The sequence below is a fragment of the Hibiscus syriacus genome, unplaced genomic scaffold, assembly GCF_006381635.1.
Source record: "Hibiscus syriacus cultivar Baekdansim isolate YM2019G1 unplaced genomic scaffold, ASM638163v2 tig00111810_pilon, whole genome shotgun sequence".
NCBI classification, from domain to species: domain Eukaryota; kingdom Viridiplantae; phylum Streptophyta; class Magnoliopsida; order Malvales; family Malvaceae; genus Hibiscus; species Hibiscus syriacus.
The window spans coordinates 986,555-1,009,252 of record NW_024063186.1 but is presented as its reverse complement, the minus strand read 5'-3'; the positions used below and the strand labels follow the sequence as shown (position 1 = coordinate 1,009,252).

Below are 22,698 nucleotides of genomic sequence, written 5' to 3'. Positions count from 1 at the left end.
TGTTAAAGATATCTCTCTAACAATTGATATCAAATTCTTCAAATGCATAACATTTTTTAAAAACTTTATGCACATGTAATTAATTTCAATTATTGGTATTGCATAAAGTATTTTAGACTTGGATATATTGAATTTCTTGTGTTACTAACATTTTTTTTACTCTTTGTTGAAATTCAATTATGTTTAAGTGTCAAGCCTTTAAGGTCAAATTTTGTTTGGAATGCACTTTTTAAGGGGGAGCTTTTTGATTTTTCAAATGATTTTAAGATTAAATTTATTACTTACTCTCCAAAGTTATTTTAGAACTTTAAAGTTGAATTCTTTTTTATTTAACAAAAATGGGGAGAAGTATGGTTTGAAAAATTCAATTTCTTAATGAAAAAGGGGAGTTGAACATTTTCACATATTTTCCAACAATTGGTATCTTTTTCATTAAATATTTTATTAAGAGGGAGTTTTGCCAAAAACAAATTTTCAAATATTTTGTTATATCATAAAGGGGGAGATTGTTGAACTATATTTTGATATAACAATTAAGGCAAAATGCTTTTAGACTTGAATTGAATTTATTCAAAAGTTTTCAAAAATAATTCAAAGTCCTTAAAACTTGGAATTGAGCACAAAACAATTTTCTGGACAAGCAGTACAATACTGTTCTTATAGTATCGATATCAATTAAACAATTACCGATATTGTTCATATGGTACCGATACCAAGGTAAGGGAAGTATCGATACTCACTAGATAGTACCGATACTACCAGTTTTGCTCAAATTTTAGAATGTAAAATGGTACCGATACCCAAAGGGGTACCGATACTACTCTATATAGTAGTATTGATACCCAAAGACCCCAACGGCTAGTAACGACTAGTTGATTTAAATATAAACAAAGGTGGTACCGATACTCCCTTTAGGAGTACCGATACCCCTTAGTCTGGACAACTTTATTTTGCACAAAAATTGATCCCCAACATCTCCAAACCACCACCAACGGGGAGAAACGGCCACAACAACATTCCAACACATAAATACAAGTTGAGGACACTTGAAGAAGGTTAGAACACCTATCCAAGCAATCAAACACAAGAGAAGAATTTTCCATTCTTATATTTATATTCTCTTGTAAATATTGTGTTTTAGCGAGCTTAAATTTGTAAACACCTACCTTGTAAGGGTTTTCTAATTTACATTTCTTTTCCTTTCTTAAAAGGATTTTTGGTTCTATCTTAGCCAATTGAAAACATAGAGAATTGTAAAGGTTGTCTCTTGATCCTTTAAAAAGAAAGAAAAAATTAGTGAATTTGTTAGAAAATCCTTAGTGAGGAGCTAAGGTAGTTGATGTAGACTTGGTTGATAAGTCGAACCACTTTAAATCATTGTGTCATATCTTTCTATCTTTTGCTCTTCTTACTCCCTTATCAAAATTATTGCCAATTACCCCCTTTGCACTTTTTCGGTTGTTCAATTGAGCCTCTTCATAATCCCAACAAAATATAAAATTATTCTCATAAAAATCAGATTTTGGGTCATTCATACCCAAAAATATTTAAATTCTATGAAATAAAAGAATAGTAATTTGTATTTATTCTAAATATGATTTTTTAAAAAAACATTTACTTTCAGATCTATCGAGGTTGACTCGTCGCAAGTCGTTATCGTATCATTTTTGATAAAAAGTTAGTTTCACTCACATGTTGCCTCACTACGCTTTAATTGTTATCTTCATTGCACACTCAAACTTAATCCCTTTTCTTTTGGTTCGTTTTGTATTTGTTTTTTATCACGATCTTCACAACATTGATTTCCCGACATAAACAATTTCGAATACGAATTAGTACTTTAACTAATATAATAGCCATATACTCAACAAATTCTAAAAATATGATCGATACATATTCGAGATAAATTTCTCTCCCCTTAATTTAAATAAACTTTATTTCCTTTAATATTCACTTCTATGTCCCTCTAAATTCCATTCATTATCCAATAGTCCTTTAATTTTGTATTCTCACCAATTCGCTACTAAACTTCCTCCAAACTTACAATTGAATTCCTAAACTTATAAACTTTCCCAAATCAATCCTATTTAATATTCTAACACTAAATTTCAGCATAAGACCTCAATTTCTCCACAATTGCACATTAACCTTTTAAATTATCCAAACTTGCGAAAATGTCCTCAAGACCTAGCAAAGTTCTAATTGATCCCAAACATCATTTTAAGCACCTAGAATCATTCTTAAATTCAACCCAAACCATTAGGAAATTTTTACAAAATTTCCCTCTAGTTTCTCCCCTAGGCCGAAACTTTGCAACATTTCTCCTATTGGTATTCAATTTGATTCAATCACAATTTAGTCATCAACACACCATTTTCAATCCATTCCAATCAAGTTCAAAACAAAACAAATCAAAAATTCAACCAAATTCTCACCAACCAAGTTCATGGCCAAATGTTTCACTATTGTTTTCTATTGGTTTCCAATTCAATTTCATGTTAGTATTTTATTCTACAACACTCCTAACATCCATTTCTAATTTTAATTCAATGAATTTCCATGAATTCAAGTCTCCCCTTCATCTACATAAATCACTCGCTTCCAGCATTCAAGCATGAAACAAAGAAATATTTACACCAAATTGTAGAGTATTTAATGGGAATTATTTTCTTATTTCACAACTTAACCCTAAATCTTACTGAATTTGATCAAAAATGGAAAAGAAAAGAAATTTCTCACCTTGGATATGAGATTTAGCAACCTATGGAGAAGAAGAGACTTTCAAAATTTCTGGAAAAAAAAATCCCCCAATTTTGACTTTTAAAACCAATAAAATAATTTTTTATTTATTTTAGATAAAAATCTAAATTGCCATTAATGAATTCTCTAAATAACAACCATGCCACTCAATTTTCTCTAATTTAATATTATTAAATAGTTGTAAAAAATCTCATCTTTCAATTTTTATTTTTGACCCTCTAATTTTCTAAAATTTCATTTTAGTCACTAAATTGCACTATCTCACTTTATAGTGCAATTCTCACCAAATTCCACTGATCCAGCCTAAATTTCACTATTTAAAAATATTCATATAATTTTTATAACCCAAAACTACTTTCCTTTAAATTTTTGTATACTTCCAATTCGATCCGATTATCCGAGTATTATATTGTTCTTCATTCTTTAATAGGCTTTTATGCAAACTCCAGATTAAATATTTGAAACCCACTAAAATAATTGTCTTGGTCTGAACTAATTTACAAACCCAAAATATAACTTTTAAAAATTTATAATTTTAGTCTTTAAACTTTTACAACTTTACATTTTAGTACCCCAAACTTTCAAATTTTTACATTCCAATCACTAGTCCAAAATTCGGGATACTACATGTATACCATGCAAAATTATTGAAATACCTTTACGTGCGTAAGTGAATATGTTAATCTATGCTAGTAAGAGTTAAGGATGATCCGTAATGGTGGAACTTAGTCCGTGGGGGACATAAATTACCAAATATACTTAAAAACACTCATAGGAGCAGCTTACAACAAATGTAATCATATTAGGCAAAAAACGTCGAAGTATCTTAGATCAAGAACACATCCGAATAGTTGGGACCAAGGATCGTTACGTAAGACATCCAATAAGCGATACGATAAATATGTCAAATTCACTAGTAGCGAAAAGCATGAGCTTCGAGAATATTAGTGAACCCAGGAAGAATAAACCACCCTTCTCAGTTCAAGATTGGAATGTAAAAATTTGAAAGTTTGGGGACTAAAATAGTGTACTACTATTGTTCTTATTTTATTTTCAAGCTCTTTATCCAGAATCAACTAATCCCCAAAAGGCCGTACTGAAACCCTAAAATAAGTGAAATTCTTCTGTGTTTCTCAACCCCTTTGTGTCTCGCTCGTCCCTTACGATTGTACAGGTAATTTAACCTTTCAACCTCCTTTTACCTCTTTTTTTTCTATTTTGATAGTTTGAAATCTTAGAACCGAAATCGTTGCAAATTTTCTGTAACACGTATTTGTCTCGTTAGACCCTGCACTAGATTCGACCTTTGTTTTGTATCGGTTTCTTCAAGGGAAAGTAAATAAATACATCTCCATTTCAATAAATTCTTCTGAGCGTAGATAAATACATATCCATTTCAATGGATTCTCCTGAGCGTAGTAGTCGTAGTCACGCAAGACGTGAAGAGAGGATAGTTCAGACTTAAAAAGTGATAGGGCGGCTGGGGATGAAGAAGGATGGGAGGCAATTGATAGTAAGAAGAAGCATAAGTCTAGCAAGTCTAGGAAGACTAGCAATGTCGAAGAAGGCGAGGGAGTGGAAAGCGGCAGTGGAAGGAGGAGGAGTTCTGGGGATAGAAGTGAGAGCCGTAAGAGATCAGGTGCTTCCACTAGAGCTGATACCGACGAAGAGGATTGTGATGCACAAAAACCGTCCCGTTCCAAGCAGATCAGGAGAAAACAAGAAGAAAGTTCCTTGGAGAAATTGAGTAGTTGGTACCAGGATGGAGAAGCTGAAAGCAGGCAAGATGGTGCTGAGAAATCTTCTGTAAAGGACCCTGCTTGGGCTGATGAGACTAATATAAAAAAGGTGGCCTCAAAACTAAGTAGAAGCAAAGAAGAAAGGTCTCATGATGGAGAAGTTAAGAAGTCACTCCATAGAGATTCTAGGTATTCAGAAAGGAGGGAAAGCAGCAGCGATAAGGGTCATGGCTCCTCTGAATTGTCAAGAAACTCTAGAAGAAGATGGGATGAATCGGATGCTTGAAGGAAAGCTGAAGAAAGTAATTATGAAAAACCTGATCTGACTAGTGGGAAAACTTCTGGCCTGAAGTATGACACTGCTAGAGAGAATAGTGCTTCTGCTAGAAATGAGCCCAGTGAGAGTAAAAGTATTGCTGCTGATTCGAACGATGAGAAGAGTGCCAAATCCAGCTGTAGGGAGGAGAGAAGAATTGATTCTGAGAAGAGCAAGACCAAAGGTCGATCAGATGCCCTAGAAGAAGACAATAGGGCGAGTCCATTGAATCGTGAAGATAGATCAGGTAGGGAGAAAATTGAGAAGCACAGACAGCAGAGAACTCCAGGTCGAGATGTTGATAGCAGAGAAAGGACATACAATATGAATGATGATGGAGTAACATCTATGAGGGATAAAAGTTCAAGGAGGGAGGGCAAACAAACAGGTCTAGGACCCCTGAGAGAAGTAGTAGGAAATATCAAGAATCAGAGTCCTCTGAGATGATTTTGAAAGAATCTTGGAACGCAAAACAAAATAAATTGAAAGTGATGACAGATCCAAAAGCAGGGTTGATAATTGGAGTGACAGGAGTAGGGATCGAGAAGATTCAAAGGAGAACTGGAAAAGGAGGCAATCGGGTAATAATGATAAAGATTCCAAAGATGGAGACAATGCATATGATCGCTGCAGAGATTGGGATTTGCCAAGGCATGGCCGGGAAAGGAATGAAAACGAGAGGCCTCATGGTCGGCCAGGCAATAGAAAAGATGGAAATCGAGGTGAAGCTGTCAAAACGTCATCAAATTTTGGAATCTCAAATTAGAATTATGATGTTATAGAGATCCAAACCAAGCCTCTTGATTATGGAAGAGCTGAGTCTGGATCCAACTTTCCCCGGAAAACTGAAATTGGTCAGCAGTCTGACATGAAGTCAGCCCCAAATGAGGAAGTGTGGGGATATATGCAAGAAAATAGAGGAAGGAGGAGCGATGCATATGGTTCTGGACTCTTGGATGAAGGTTCAAGGGACAAATATACAGAGGAAAGTAACTCAACACGAGATCCAAATGTACTGAATGATGAACTTACAGTGGAGGGAAATGGCGAGGCCAGAAACTTACCTTATCTGGCCGTGGATTTGGTGGCCAAAGTTCTAGTGCAGCATCTCAACCACCTTATGGGAACCAGGATGTAGGAACTTTTGGCTGTGGTTCTCCTCAAGGTATGAAAGGGAGTAGGACAGGAGGAGGAAGAGGAAGGTCTTCAGGGAGGGACAATCAACACATTGGTCTGGCAATACCTATGATGGGATCACCGTTTGCCCATATCGGGATGCCACCACCTGGACCCATGCAACAAATTAACCCTAGTATGTCACCTGCTCCTGGCCCTCCAATTTCTCCAGGTGTCTTCATTCCACCGTTTTCCCCAGTACCTGTTGTATGGCATGGGCCTCGAGCAGTTGATATGAATATGCTAGGTGTCCCACCTGGTGTCTCTCCTGTCCCTCCTGGACCATGGTTTCCTCCTAATATGGGAGGTCTGCCAAACCCTGGTATGGACTTTAATCAGTCGGGACCTGGAAGAGGACCTTCAAATTTAACGGTGGCTAGCTTTAATGGGGCAGGGCCAATGGGACAAGGAACACCACCTGAAAGAATATCTGGGGGTTGGGTTCCTCCTAGAATGGCCGGTCCACCTGGTAAAGCTCCTTCAAGAGGAGAACAAAATGATTATTCACAAAATTTTGTTGATACTGGCATGTGACTGCAGAACCTCTTCAGGGAGCTAGAGCTTACCAATGTTTTGGAGGACTATCCAAAGCTAAGGGAGCTCATACGGAAAAAGGATGAGATTGTAGCTATATCTGCCTCTCCTCCCATGTATATGAAGTGTGACCTCCGTGAATTTGAATTGTCTCCCGATTTCTTCGGGACAAAGTTTGATGTTATTCTTATAGATCCCCCTTGGGAAGAATACGTTCACCGGGCTCCTGGAGTTGCTGACCATATTGAATACTGGACATTTGAAGAGATAATGAATCTTAAGATTGAGGTAATATATTTCTACACCACGTTCTTTTCAATTACCTTTTACCAAAAAAGAAAAGAAAGATACGGTTAAATATTCTTGCTGGTAGTGTTTTAATGCTAACATCTCTAATATTGCTTTCTCGTTTTTATTAGCATCCATGCAGGGTGTCTCTACATAGCTTGTGGATATCAGAGTTATTATTTTATGTTCATATTATTTTTTTACCTAATAGCGTTTTACCGACTACAAATGTACCTAATACTTTTACTTCATTTATGTAGGCAATAGCTGACACACCATCCTTTATCTTCCTTTGGGTGGGTGATGGTGTGGGCCTTGAGCAGGGTCGTCAATGCTTAAAGAAGGTACATGATTAAAATTCAGTTCGAATATGATTTGGCTTTTCTTCGCCTTTAGTACTAACAAAATAGGTGTAATAGCATTATATTTTGGCTGCTTGTTCATTTATTGCAGTGGGGTTTCCGGAGGTGTGAAGATATTTGCTGGGTGAAGACTAACAAAACAAATTCAACCCCAAGCTTACGTCTTGATTCTCATTCTATATTTCAGCACTCCAAGGTTTGTAATATTGGTTTCCCCCCTACATTTTAAACCTCTTATAGTCTGTTTTTATAGAATTTTCTTGAGCAATCTGCAACCCCTACACTCTTTCCTAAATGAACCACACGTTACTATTTCACTGAAGGAACACTGCCTGATGGGTATAAAAGGAACTGTTCGTCGTAGTACTGATGGTTAGTACTTTGCATATTGTTTATCTACTTTTTGCATCCAACCGTTTGATATATGTATGCTATTTGTATTTTTATTTTGTTTAACGAAAATTTGGGAAATGGAACTGAATGATGGGTATCACCGATAATTCCAATCTGATCTCTCTCCTGATGTTTTATTTGATTTCTTTCTTTGCAATTTTGGAAATCAGTTAAGACAGTTTGATGGATCAGTTTGAGATTTATATGTTCTTTTCCTTTTGTTAAAAACGTTATAAGTGCTGTAAAAATAACTCTGCTACTCAAATCATAGGCTTGGAAAGGATTGGGTATTCGTGTATTTGGACATTTTTCTCAACTATTTGCTTTGGATGGAAAATACTTGTTGACAATGTCTTATTGTGTACTCCCTAATTTTGCAATGTCAATTGTGTAGATGAGAAATTGTTTGAAATTTTCATGCCAACTGTTCTGTAGGTTCAACTCAAAAGCCCGAAGATATGTATCGAATTATTGAGCATTTTGCTCTTGGCCGCAGAAGGCTTGAGCTTTTCGGTGAAGATCACAATATCCGATCTGGTTGGCTGACTATTGGTAAAGGACTGTCCTCATCAAATTTTAATGCAGAGGTATGTTGTCTTTTCGAAACAAGATTGACAATGACCGTTGAACTATTTTTTTTTATCTTGGCTGATGTGTTTTAGAGAAATTGGCTGATCCTTTCAAATGGTACACTTGCTATATGAGATATAAAACTTTCCAAAGCGCGAAGGAATTTTTTTTCTTTTTGCATTGTATGTATAAAGGAAAGCAGTGTTTGGACGGCCATCTAATCTATGTTACTCAGACTTAGGTTTGTTGGATGCTGTTATAAATCAGATTTTTATATATTTGGAGGATCTTTGGGAGTCATATGCTCGTATCCGTTTGTTGGACATGATTGCCAGATACGGATTCTTCAATATAAAAGAAGTCGAGAGTAACATAGCATTTGGCTGCTGTGAAACTCAAGCAGCTATGCAAACTCTTTAGAATAGTGCACTCGATGATTGGTTCTATCAAATCGAGTATTTGATTCTGTAAAACCATCCTCTCAACCAAACATACAAAAACCATGTGGAGCATAAAATCTTAAGCTTCATGTCTTCCGCTGTTGCTCTACCGGCATTGTCGCAATCGGTTTTCGTCCGGGCACGAAATTTTACATGGCGAGAAAAATAATGTGGATAAAAATGATTTTGATTTTAAAAAAAAATTTTGGGAGTCACCATTAACCTTTTTGGGTTAGGTAGGTCAAATACCTAAAAACAAACTTTTAAAATAGTTTTTAAGAAAACATAATTTAAAAGATAAACAGATCTGCGTATAACAAAAAAAATTTAGTAAAGAAGGGATTTGTGGTCAATTATGTTTAGGAAAAGATTAGCATTCTTATAATTCCTAAAATTGGTATTTTTTAATTATAAATTGTTTCTATTATTGAAAATTTAAAAATACAAAAATATATTTAATTCATAATTTTATTATTTCAAATTGATTAGTATAATTTTAAGAAAATATTTATATTTTTATAAATAAGATATTTATTTACTTAGAAATATCAGAAAATGACTTCTAGGTGTTTTAAAACAAATTATTTCTTAATATTAATAAATAAATAAATATTAATAAAATATTTATCTAAAAATAAATTAAAAAATAAATTAATATATATAATTTATAAAAGTAAAATATTTATTTAAAAATATAAAAAAATGCACATTCAGTTGCTTTAAGACTGGCCTTTCTTAATATTGAAAAATAAATATATATTTAAAATATGATTATTTTTAAATATAATTTGTAAAATTAAATTTATAAATAGAATTTTAATAGAAAACAAATAAGATAAAAAAATAAATATTATTTATTATATATAGATATGTATATGACTAAATAATAATAATTGAAAATAAACATTAAAATATATTTAAACAATAAATAAAGCAAATAAAATTAAAACTATAATATTGGAATATAAATAGTAATAAAACTTGTAATTAAATGAAAGTAGTGATTAAATTATAACTTATAAAACTTAAGTACCCTAATTAGTGATTAATCATTTAAAATTATAGGGGCTAAACATGCTATTTTACCTCATTATTAATTTAGTGACTATAATAGTCATAATTAAAACAATATAATTTAAATGTAAAATAATAAAAATCACATACCTAATTCGAATTTAGCCTTAATTAATTATTTCGGAATTAAAATAAATGTTACCAAAATTTGAGGGACTAAATGTGATATTTATCCTAAATATATAAATATATATAGATAGTGACTAAAATATAATAAAGTGAAACTTGAAAGCAAAATTAATATGCTCAGAAGTGTATTTCAGTGACTAAAATGAAAGGATTACAAACTATAAGGTATTGCGGACAGGGTTTTACATTAACTTAATTACGCAGAGGTCCCTCCCTTAAACGACGTTGTTTAAGGGAGGGTATAAATACTCTAATATACTCGGCCTTAAGGCTAAAATTTTCATTTCTCTTTCTTTTTCTCTCTCTAAACTGAGAGAAAAAAATTTCTCTCACTTCTCTCTAGGTTTCCCTCACCGGAAAGAAACCAGACATCGGCCGGCAGCCACACGCCGCCGCCAACTCCACCGTCGGCCACCGTCGCCAGTGGCCGGAAAACATGAAATTTTCCCAAACGATAGATCGGGACGATTTAAACCTAACCCTCGTTTATCCTAAAAATCCATGAATATTTGCAGATCTTAAATATTTCTGTTTTTGTGGTGGCTCGTGAAGGTAAATGGAGTCTCTGGTGGAGGTTCTGCTTCCTCGGTAAGGCTTTCTCTATTTTTTTCTTTTGGTATTTTGATGGTTTGGTTGTTGGGTTATTTTCTAGCTTGCTTCCTCTCTGTGGTTTTGCTTGCTGTTTTTTTGTTGCTCCCTTGTTTTTTTCTTGCAGGTTTGGTTGATGGTTTTATAACCATCAATGGCGCTCGTCTCGGACCGGGTAAAAGGGTGGCAGTTTGATGAGTCACCAAACTTTAGTGGTGACTCACAGTGGCCTTTAACGTGGACGACTGGCTTTAAGTCTTCTGGAAGCTCTCGGTTGGCGTCGTGGCAGTGTGTGAATCGACGTGGAGTGGCGTAGATCGGCGACAACAGAGGCGGCGGCCGTATATCCCTAGGGTTTCATCTGGAAGGTTGTGGGCTGTTGGATCAAGCCAGATCCAACGGTGGAAAAGGAGCGGCAGCTGGGTGATGATGTTGAACCCCTAGTTGGGTTTAAGGTTATGTAACTAGGCCAGATTTTGGGTTTCTGGGTACCCATTTGTAACTGGGTTCTGGTTTGGGCATGCAATAATAGTATTAATAATATTAATAATAATTAAATAAGAAATAAAATAATAATAATATAAATATAAATAAAATGATATAAAATATTAATAATATTAATAATATTAATAATAATATTAAATAATAATAAAAAACAAACAAATGGATAAAAAATTAGTTTCTTCAGCTGCCCCTCTTTGCTCATTCTTGTGTTAATAAGAATAGAGCAAAGATGAAAAGATAATAAAATATTTTTATCAATTTGACTTCACTTGATTATGATGGCAATGTTGAACAAATTCTTCTTTAGGATTAGTTCTTCTTATTAAGAACTTTTCCACTAGGGATGACAATTTATCTCCTATGATGTAATCTAGCAAAAATTTGAACAAATTCTTCTCATTATGAACTTCTTCTTCTATTTTGGATGAGTTCTTCTCATTATGAACTTCTCCACTGGAAATGTTAATGCTGATCTATCTTTTTCTGTGATAGAGTCAAGAAAAAGGTTGAACAAGTTCTTCTTCAGATGAGTTCTTCTCATTATGAACTATTTCTGGAAATACTGATCTTCGAAAGAGGTGTTTTTGATTCAACTTCATATGTGATGAATTAAGGTAAGGTTGAACAAATTCTTCTTCAGATGAACTTCTTCTTCAGATGAACTTCTTCTTCCTCTTCAGATGAGTTCTTCTCATTATGAACTTCCTCTGGAAATGTTGATGTTGATCTATCTCCTTCTGTGATAGAGTCATGCAAAAGGTTGAAAAAGCTCTTCTTATTATGAACTTCATCTTCCTCTTCAGATAAGTTCTTCTCATTATGAACTTTCTCTGGAAAAGTTGATCCATCGAGTGATGAATTCAAACAAAAGGTTTGAACACATTCTTTTCATTATGAATTTCTTCTTCCTTCTTCATATGAGTTCTTGTCATTACGAACACTTCTGGAAATGTTGATGTTGATCTATCTCCTTCTGTGATAGAGTCATGCAAAAGGTTGAACAAGCTCTTCTCATTATGAACTTCTTATTCCTCTTCAGTTAAGTTCTTTTCATTATGAAATTTCTCTGGAAAAGTTGATCCATCGAGTGATGAATTCAAACAAAAGGTTTGAACAAATTCTTCTCATTATGAATTTCTTCTTCCTTCTTCAGATGAGTTCTTCTCATTATGAACCCTACCTGGTAATGCTAACCCATTGAGCGATGAATTCGAGCAAAAGGTTGAACAAGTTCTTCTTATTATGAACTTCTTCTTCCTTCTTCAGATGAGTTCTTCTCATTATGAACTCTCTTTGGAAAAGTTGATCCATTAAGTTATGGATTCGAATCTTCGCTAAAATCTTTAAAATTCCTGTCAAATATTAAACATGAATAAAATGAATGAAAATGCCCCTATTTTTGTAAATGTCTAAATATGATGCATGAATGTTGAATGTATTTTTTTACTTCAAAGTGTCCAACTTGGTCTTCCTTCATTTGGTCAAAATATCATTTCAAGCTGGCATTTCTGATTTGGAAGGGCAATCTTTATGTCTTCTTTGTTTCATTTGCGTTAAAGTCTCAGAAGAAATGTTTCATTCACAAAATTCTTGCTGCTATAGATGAAATGCACATGATGAATCAAATAGATGAAAACTCAGTTCACTCTGACTGGCAATGATAACCCCAGTAACAACGGGAATAAGAATAACATAAGCTGAGCCTCTTTATTCAATGTCATCAAGTAAGCGAAAATTATTATGAAAAACATCTTCGTAGCCCCAGCAGTATGATTGAAACTAATTGTAATGAATCTTAAATAAATATTTTCAATCATCACCGATACACAAAATACAAAATTCAAAGCTGATATTTTGATGAACTGAACCCTGGATCGAATATTCTGCCTAGGGACCATCTTTATCCATGCAACTGTGAAGTATCTTAACAAAGAAAATGATGTCATGTGACACATGGTTAAGAATATTGGGTATTTGAAACCATATTTGCTGAGTAAATATTTGTTCAATATCAGGACTCTGATGTAATTGCTTGATGAATGAAACAACTATGTATAGTCAGTTCCATTGTCACTGTTTCACCATTTTCATTCTTCATTCCTTTCTGTCTTATTGGAAATATTTGCTCAAAGCAATGATCTTTAACACATAATGATGTGGACTTTCAGCATACCCTAGTATTTGCTTATACAAGCGTTCAAAATGCGTCAACATTCCTCATTCTAATTGAAATGGGCTTTCAGCATGCCCCGACATTTTCTTCTTGTTGACGTGAGCTTTCAAAATACCCCAAATATTAATACTGATGTGGGCCTTCAGAATGCACCACATGAATCATTTATGTCCGAAATGGGCTTTCAAGATGTCCTGCATGGATCTGTCTGAATTGGGCTTTCAAAATGCCCTCAATTTTCAACCTTCTAAACTGTAAGGCTTACTTTTAATGTTTGTTTGATTTCAATATCATGATCCCCACGAGGTTCAATTTTGATAATGTACTGTTGTGGGTACTTGCAGCTTTATTTGTGCCTCAAATCTGTTTATCTTGAATACTCTCATTCTGATGTCACTAAACAGCAGTTGTCAAGCAACTTGAGGAATTCTCTTCATATTGTCACAAACTTAAAAAGTAATTAATCATTTTGACGAAAATGTCTGAGATATGTGCCTCTTCTGAATGAGGTGCCCATTTTATTTTCTGGGGATCTAATTAGACAGAGTGGTATAAATCACTTGGTAATTCATTCCAGGCTGACACAGTGAACCTTGTTTTCAATGAAGGCTATTTCTGGAATATACTTTTTCATGCAACATGTTGATTCTGATAACTACTCATCTGATTATGAAGCGATCTTTCAGGAAGATTTCATAGATATTGATAGTTCTTCTGATACCGAGGAAATCCTGAATTTTGATTCTGATGAGGAGAATAAACTGTTATACTTGACGAAAATGGGGTACTCAGAGGCTTAGGTCTTAATAGCCATGGAGAGATGTGGTACGGATTTATTAATTGCAGAATTGACAGATTTTATATGTGTTGCTCAAATGGCTAAGACTGCTGACGCACTTCTTCCGGTAGAAGATAGGAAACTATTATGTAATGATTACACGAAAAGTCGAAACTCGGGCTATTACTTTTGGAAAAGGAAGAAGTAGAGGAAGCTTGAAAAGAAGCTTTTTAATGAAGATGATCATGCAGTTCATCTTCTAAATCCAATTATTGGTTTTGGAGTTCCTATCGAACCAGATCAGATATCTCAAAGAACACTTCCAGAAGATGCTATTGGGCCTCCTTATTTCTACTATGAGAACGTGGCGCTTGCTTCAGTTGGTGTTTGGACTGAAATGTCATGGTACTTGTATGATGTAAAGCCAGAATTTGTAGATTCGAATTATTCTTGTGCTGCTGCACGGAAAATGGGCTATATTCGTAATCTGCCAATTTGAGAACATATTTTCTCTTATTCCGCTTCCAAATGACTCTATGATGGTAATAACTTGTTTGCTTTTCAACGGTGATTGCAAACATTAATAAGACTTACTTTGGATTCCATGTGCTTAAAAGTATTAACATAAAGTGATAACCAAAAATATTTTGTTTGTTTCAAAATTATGTTAATCTATTTGCAAGATGTTTATATGACAGAATAAATTGAATTTCAAAAATAAATTGAATTTCAAAAAGAATACTTGGAATAGATAATAAATATATAGAAATGTATTCAAAGTCGTAGCAAACATAGGAATGATAAAAATTCAAATGACTCAACAAATTATTAGCATAAGTATTTCTAAACTAATCAACTTGATATAATTTAGAGCACTGAGATAAGCTTATGTATGGAAGATCTTGAACGTTTCCAGAATGGTTGTAGATGTGAAGTTCCTCCTAAAATATCAAGTTCTTAAGAGGGTTTAATTGCCAAATGCCTAATATCAACATGTATGTGAGTTTCCCTTTTCAGGTTTTCAACTCAAATCCTTCCTTTGGTTGCAAGACCCCCTTTGCGGGTTTTCAACTTGACACTCCTTTTCTATATATATATTTTCTCTTTTTTTCATTTTATTTTTTCTTTTTCATTTTTTTATTCTTCAAGCATAATATTTCTTAACAAAATTTGAGTTTATTGGGTTTCTCATAACTTTTCCATCCATTTCTGCCAAAATCAACGCTCCTCCGGAACATGTCTTTTTTACAACATATGACCCTTCCCAATTAGGCATCCATTTCCCACGGAAATCTTTATGTATAGGCAAGATCTTTTTCAACACTAGATCACCCTCTTAGAATTCTCTTGGATGTACTCTTTTGTCATGAGACTTCATCATCCGTTTCTGATACATCTGCCCATGACAAATAGCTTTCAATCTATTCTCATCAATAAGGTTCAATTGATCAAATCGAGCTTGGATCCATTCAGATTCATCCAATTTTACCTCTCAAAATTCGAAGTGGCAGAATCTCAACTTCAATTGGTAAGACTGCTTCAATTCCATAGACTAAAGAAAAAGGCGTTGCCCCAGTAGATGTTCGCACAGTAGTTCGATATGCATATAAGGCAAAAGGTAATTTCTCGTGTCAATCTTTGTAAGTTTCAGTAGTCTTTGTAATGATTCTCTTGATGTTCTTATTTGTTGCTTCAACTGCTCCATTCATCTTTGGGCGATACGCCACTGAGTTTGCATACTTGATTTTCAATTGTGCACAAAGTCCAGTCATCATTTTGTTGTTCAGGTTCAGAGCATTATTTGTAATGATTCTCTCTGGTAGCCCATACCGACAGATTATTTCTTTCTTTATAAATTTGCAAATTGTAGACCTCTTAATATTGGCATATAAAGCAGCTTCAACCCACTTGGTAAAATAGTCAATTGTCATTAGGATGAAACAATGTCCATTTGATGCTTTTGGTGTGATTGCCCCAATGACGTTTATTCCCCACATAGAAAATGGTCAAGGTGTTGTCATTACATGTAAAGGCGATGGAGGTACATGAATCTTATCTGCATATACCTGGCATTTGACATCTCCTTGCATAATCAATGCAATCTGTATGCATGGTAGCCCAGTAATACTCATATCTCATTATTTTTCTGGCCATGAAAAGACCATTTGCATGTGTTCCACATATCTCACTGTGTACTTCCTCAATGATGCTTCTGGCTTCGCTGGTATTTACACATCTCAATAGCATTTGATCATTGCTTCTTCTGTACAAAGTCTCACCATCAAGAAAGTATCCAACAGCCATTCTTAATGTTTTTTTATCAATCTCAGATGTATTTTGTGGATAACTTTGATACTTGATATATTGCAAGATATCATAATACCATGGCTTGCCATCTGCCTCTTCTTCCACACTGTAGCAAAGTACAGGAATTTCATATACTTGCATTTTAATCGGCATTATATCGACTTTTTTATTTGCCTGAAACATAGCAACTAATGTAGACAAAACATCTGCCATCTGATTTTCCTCTCGATAGAGATAATTGGTGACTCTTTCAAATTCTTTCACTAATTCGAGGATAAAATCTCGGTATTCTAGCAATTTGGGACCTTTCGTTTCCCATTCTCCTCGTAGTTGATACACCACTAACGATGAATCTCCATATATCTTGAGACATTTAATTTTTCTTTCTATGGCTGCCTTCAATCCCATGACACAAGCTTCATATTCCGCCATGTTATTGGTGCAAAAGAACTCCAGTCTGCTTGTAAAAGGATAATAGATATTTTCTGGAGAAATTAACACTGCCCCAATTCCTCTTCCCAAGGTGTTGGATGCTCCATCAAAATAAAGCTTCCAAGATTCATAATTTGTTTTGACTTATTCATTCATGGATATGCACAACAAATCTTCATCTGGAAAATTAAAACTCAGAGACTGATAATCGTCTGATACACGACTGGCCAAAAAATCAGCTATGACACTTCCTTTTATCGCTTTTTGGTTGACATATACAATATCAAACTCTGATAATAACATCTTCCATCTAGCTATTTTGCCTGTCAAAGCTGGTGATTCCATTAATAACTTTAAAGGATCAAGTCTAGATATCAGCCAAGTGGTATGATATAACATGTATTGTATGAGTCTTCGAGTAACCCACACCAAGCCACAACATAATTTTTGTATTGGTGGGTATCGAATTTCACAATCAGTAAACTTCTTACTTAGATAATAAATGGCTTTCTCTTTTCTTCCAGATTCATCATGTTGTCCCAGTACGCATCCAATCGAATTTTCAAAGACTGTCAAGTAGAGAATTAGCGGTCTATCATGAACTGGTGATACTAAAATGGGGGCATTGGATAAATATTTCTTAATAATATCCAAAGTTTCTTGACATTCATCATTCCATACTTCAGGATTGTTCTTTCGAAGTAACTTGAACACTGGATCACATTTGTCAGTTAATTGAGAAATGAATCGAGATATATAATTTAATCTTCCCAAAAAGCCTCGAACTTCTTTTTTTGTATTAGGTGGTGGAAGATCTTGAATTGCTTTTACTTTATCTGGATCAATCTCGATTCCTTTTTGACTGACTACAAATCCCAAAAGCTTCCCTGATGTTACCCCAAAAGTATATTTAGCGGGGTTGAGCTTTAATTGATACTTTCTCAATCTCTGGAAAAGTTTTCTCAGATTTTGAATATGTTCTTCTTCGGTTCGAGATTTGGCAATCATGTCATCCACATATACTTCAATCTCTTTATGCATCATGTCATGGAACAGAGTTATCATTGCTCTCTGATATGTTGTCCTTGCATTCTTCAATCCAAATGGCATTACTTTATAACAGAATGTGTCTCACATGATTACAAATGTTTTTTCTATGTCCTCAGGGTTCATCTTTATCTGATTATACCCTGAAAAGCCATCCATGAATGAAAACCATGCATGTCCTGCAGTATTGTCCACCAATGTGTCTATGTGAGGTAACGAAAAGTTATCTTTTGGACTAGCTTTGTTAAGATCTCTGTAATCCACACACATTCAAACTTTCCCATTCTTCTTTGGTACTGGAACTATGTTGGCTATCAATTCCGGATATTTGGCTGCCTGTAGGAATCCTACATTAATCTGCTTCATCACTTCCTTTTTGATCTATAACAACATTTTTGGCCTCATTCGTCTGAGCTTTTGTTGAACAGGTTTATATTATGGACTGATCGGAAGTTTATGGACCACTATATTTGTATTCAAACCGGGCATATCTTGATAAGACCATGAGAAGATATCTTTGAACTCTTGGAGGAGATTTATCAATTCTTGTTTCATCTGGGCTGACAAAGTAGTGCCAATATTCACTTCTTTCATTTCTTCATTGGTTCCCAGATTTACAATCTCAATCTCTTCTTTGTGAGGTAAGATTTGTTTGTCATCTTTTTCTACTAGTCTTAACAATTCGGTAGGAACATCACATTCTACTTCATCCTCACACTCATTGATTTCCTCCAAACATATGGGTCGCTCTAAATTTATCTCATGATTAGATTTAGGAATAATCATGCTATTAACATTGTGACACTTGTAAATTTAAATCGGACATATTTCCGAAAGGATATAGTAAATTTATGAAATAAATATAAAGAATGAGAAATAATGAATGTAAAAATGTAAAAAATGTAAGGTATAAAGAATGATTTCCATTTGAGAATTTTAAGAAAACTTATTATAATTGATAATAAGTGAACTTAACATAATTGCCCTTGCAAGATAACAAAAAGTTTTTATATTCTTGGGCTAAAGCATAAAGATTAGTTTTGAGTATTACTATGAGTTAATACTAAAAACTACAGAGAGATCTTCAGCAATCCAATTGTCGAGTGTTTCCCCAGGAAGACAAAGGTGAATCCCCACCAAGTATTTGCCAGTCTTGTGGTCATTTGTGATCATGTTGATAAATAATCCTCCCATAGCTTCCTCAGCCATGCTTTGATCTTTTGTCAACTTTTCTTCTTTAAGAGCATCAAAAAGTTGTTGTTCTACATTAACCATTACTCTGGATTTGAATGTGGACTTCAAAGGAGGGAAAGACATGCGTTCCCAAGGAATTTCTTCTCCCTTCAATCTTGCCCTTCTATTTTCACCTCGTCTTTTCATCTCTTTGTTCATTTGCTGAAAATTAGGCTTAAATTCAAGCCCAAAACGATCTTTCTTCATCTTCATATTCACAGGAACTGAATTTCACAGAAGATTCTTTCCCAAACCTTTCCGAGTTTTAGCTCCAATGCCTAAAGTTTGTCGTACAGTCATTTTGGTGCAATTGGACAATCTGGGATGTGGAATTTTGCTTCCCTCAGCAATAAAGGTTGCATTAACAAATTCCAAAGCTTGGAAAGAGCATTCGAGAGCATCATCATTGGTTTCAATATACAGAGCATCACTTGTCACAGAAGCAATGATTTCTTCCTCAGCTTCTACACATATCAGTTGACCGTTGACAACGAATTTCAGTTTCTAATGCAGCGAAGGAGGAACAACTCCTGCAAAATGAATCCTTGGCCGCCCTAATAAACAATTATATGTAGGGTGGATATCCATTACCACGAAGTCAACATTGTACAATATTGGTCCTATTAACAGTGGTATTTCCATTTTTCTTAGCACCTCCTTTTGAGTGCCATCAAAAGCTCACACTATATTCTGATAACTCTTCATGTGCGATTTATCCACCGGCATCCTTTGAAATGTGACCAGAGGCATCAAGTTAAAAGCAGACCCATTGTCAATCAATACTCCTGACAAAACATGGCCATGCCAATGTGTGGTAATATTCAAAGCTTTCACTGATCCCATTCCACCTTCAGGTATTTCATCATCAGTGAACGTTATATAATTATCAGCAACTATGTGCCCCACGATCCTGTCAAGCTTGTTGAGAGATATATCTTATGGGATAAATGTCTGATTAAGCATTTTCATCAAGGCATTTCTGTGTACTTCTAAATTCATCAACAAATCAAGAATTGAAATTCGTGCTTGCTTTTTATGTAGTTGTTCAACCACACTATATTCGCTATGTTTCAGAAATTTCAAAAATTCTTGTGCCTGTTTTTCCGTTACGGGCTCAAAAATATATTAATATATATAATTTATAAAAGTAAAATATTTATTTAAAAATATCAGAAAAATGGACATTCAACTTCTTTAAGACTGGCCTTTCTTAATATTGAAAAATAAATATATATTTAAAATATGATTATTTTTAAATATATTTTGTAAAATTAAATTTATAAATATAATTTTAATAGAAAACAAATAAGATAAATAAATAAATATTATTTATTATATATAGATATGTATATGACTAAATAATAATAATTGAAAATAAACATTAAAATATATTTAAACAATAACTAAAGCAAATAAAATCAAAACTATAATATTGAAATATAAATAGTAATAAAACTTGTAATTAAATGAAAGTAGTGATTAAATTATAACTTATAAAACTTAAGTACCCTAATTAGTGATTAATCATTTAAAATTATAGGGGCTAAACATGTTATTTTACCTCATTATTAATTTAGTGACTATAATAATCATAATTAAAACAATATAATTTAAATGTAAAATAATAAAAATCACAGACCTAATTTGAATTTAGCCTTAATTAATTATTTCGGGATTAAAATAAATGTTACCAAAATTTGAGGGACTAAATGTGATATTTATCCTAAATATATAAATATATATAGATAATGACTAAAATATAATAAAGTGAAACTTGAAAGCAAAATTAATATGCTCAGAAGTGTATTTCAGTGACTAAAATGAAAGGATTACAAATTATAAGGTATTGCGGACATGGTTTTACATTAACTTAATTACGCAGAGGTCCCTCCCTTAAACGACGTCGTTTAAGGGAGGGTATAAATACCCTAATATACTCGGTCTTTAGGCTAAAATTTTCATTTCTCTCTTTCTTGTTCTCTCTCTAAACTGAGAGAAAAAAAACTCTCTCGCCTCTCTCTAGGTTTCCCTCACCGGAGGGAAACCAGACATCGGCCGGCAGCCACACGTCGCCCCCAACTCCACCGTCGGCCACCGTCGCCGGTGGCCGGAAAACATGAAATTTTCCCAAATGATAGATCGGGACGATCTAAACCTAAACCTAACCCTCATTTATCCTAAAAATCCATGAATTTTCGCAGATCTTAAAGAAATACCTTTGGTATTTCTGTTTTTGTGGTGGCTCGTGAAGGTAAGTGGAGTCTCTGGTGGTGGTTCTGCTTCCTCGATAAGGCTTTCTCTATTTTTTTTCTTTTGGTATTTTGATGGTTTGGTTGTTGGGTTATTTTCTGACTTGTTTCCTTTCTGTGGTTTTGCTTGTTGTTTTTTGGTTGCTCCCCTGTTTTTTTCTTGTAGGTTCGGTTTATGGTTTTATAACCATCACTGGCGCTCGTCTCGAACCGGGTAAAAGGGTGGCAGTTTGATGAGTCACCAAACTTTAGTGGTGACTCACAGTGGCCTTTAACGTGGACAGCTGGCTTTGAGTCTTCTGGAGGATCTCGGTTGGCGTCGTGGCAGTGTGTGGAGCGGCGTAGATCAGCGGCAACAAAGGCGGCGGCCGCGTGTCCCTAGAGTATCATAACCCTAGGGTTTCATCTGGAAGGCTATGGGCCGTTGGATCAAGCCAGATCCAACGGTGGAAAAGGAGCGGCGGCTGGGTGATGATGCTGAAACCCTAGTTGGGTTTAGGGTTATATAACTGGGTTGAGTTTTGGGTTTCTGGGTACCCATTTATAATTAGGTTCCGGTTTGGGTCTGCAATAATAGTACTAATAATATTAATAATAATAAAATAAGAAATAAAATAATAATAATATAAATATAAATAAAATGGTATAAAGTAATAATAAAAAAACAAACAAATAGATAAAAAATTAGTATCTTCAGGCATATAATAGAAACTTTGCTGACAAGGATGGGAAAGTGTGACAAGGTGGGGGAGGACGAAATCCGCCACCAGATGCACCTCATTTAGTGAAGACAACCCCAGATATAGAGGCATTGCGTCCCAAGTCGCCAATCAAGAACCAGCAGCAGATGCAACAGCAACAGTCAACAACTATATTTCCGACGTCCAATTCCTCCGGCAGAAGACCTGGTGGAAATTCACCTCAGAACCCTAGCGTGTTGGGTTTGAATCAAGAAGGTTCAAGCTCCAACCCCTCAACTCCTATTTGGGCTTTGCCGATGGAGGCATTCAGGGGACGAGAAGGCGTAAACATGTCGTCCGATGATAGGATGTTTGATATGTATGGCTACGGCAGCCAGGCAAAAGGAGAGTTCCTGGATTTTGAGTCTCAGTGACCAATGAATTTAATGTAACAAATGGTAGTGAAACAATGTTTTGATTTTTGCACTTAAAATCAAATGCGATTGGATATAGAGAAATGTAAATCTCATTGTATCTGGACAAATGGCCAATATTCTGCAGGCGAAATCTAGAAGTGGAGCTTAGTGCATGCGCCCATGCTATTTAAACTAAATTTCACCAAGTATTATTATACTTCATTTTTATACTTCATTTTGAAGATAAGTAGAGTGGAGCTTAGTGCATCCCTATTATTTGGAAAAATGTGTGAAATTTTCTGCACGAAGTATGACCGAAGAAATGAAAAAATATATTAGTTTAATATGTTTAAGAAAAATAAAAAATAAGAGGCGAAAATTATTGTACTTCACGGAGTATGACAGAAGAAAAGAAAGAATGGAATGTAAATTCTTCGGTCATACCTGGTGATATTTTTTTCTGAGTAAATTACACAAATCATCATTCAACTTTGTTTCCCCTCTTATATT

The 22,698-nt window shown here is 34.5% G+C and overlaps 1 pseudogene; it reads left to right on the top strand.

Annotated features, from left to right (window-relative positions):
* The first annotated feature begins 4,139 nt into the window (after nt 1-4,139).
* Nucleotides 4,140-22,315, top strand: LOC120171083 (annotated as a pseudogene).
* The last annotated feature ends 383 nt before the right edge of the window (nt 22,316-22,698 follow it).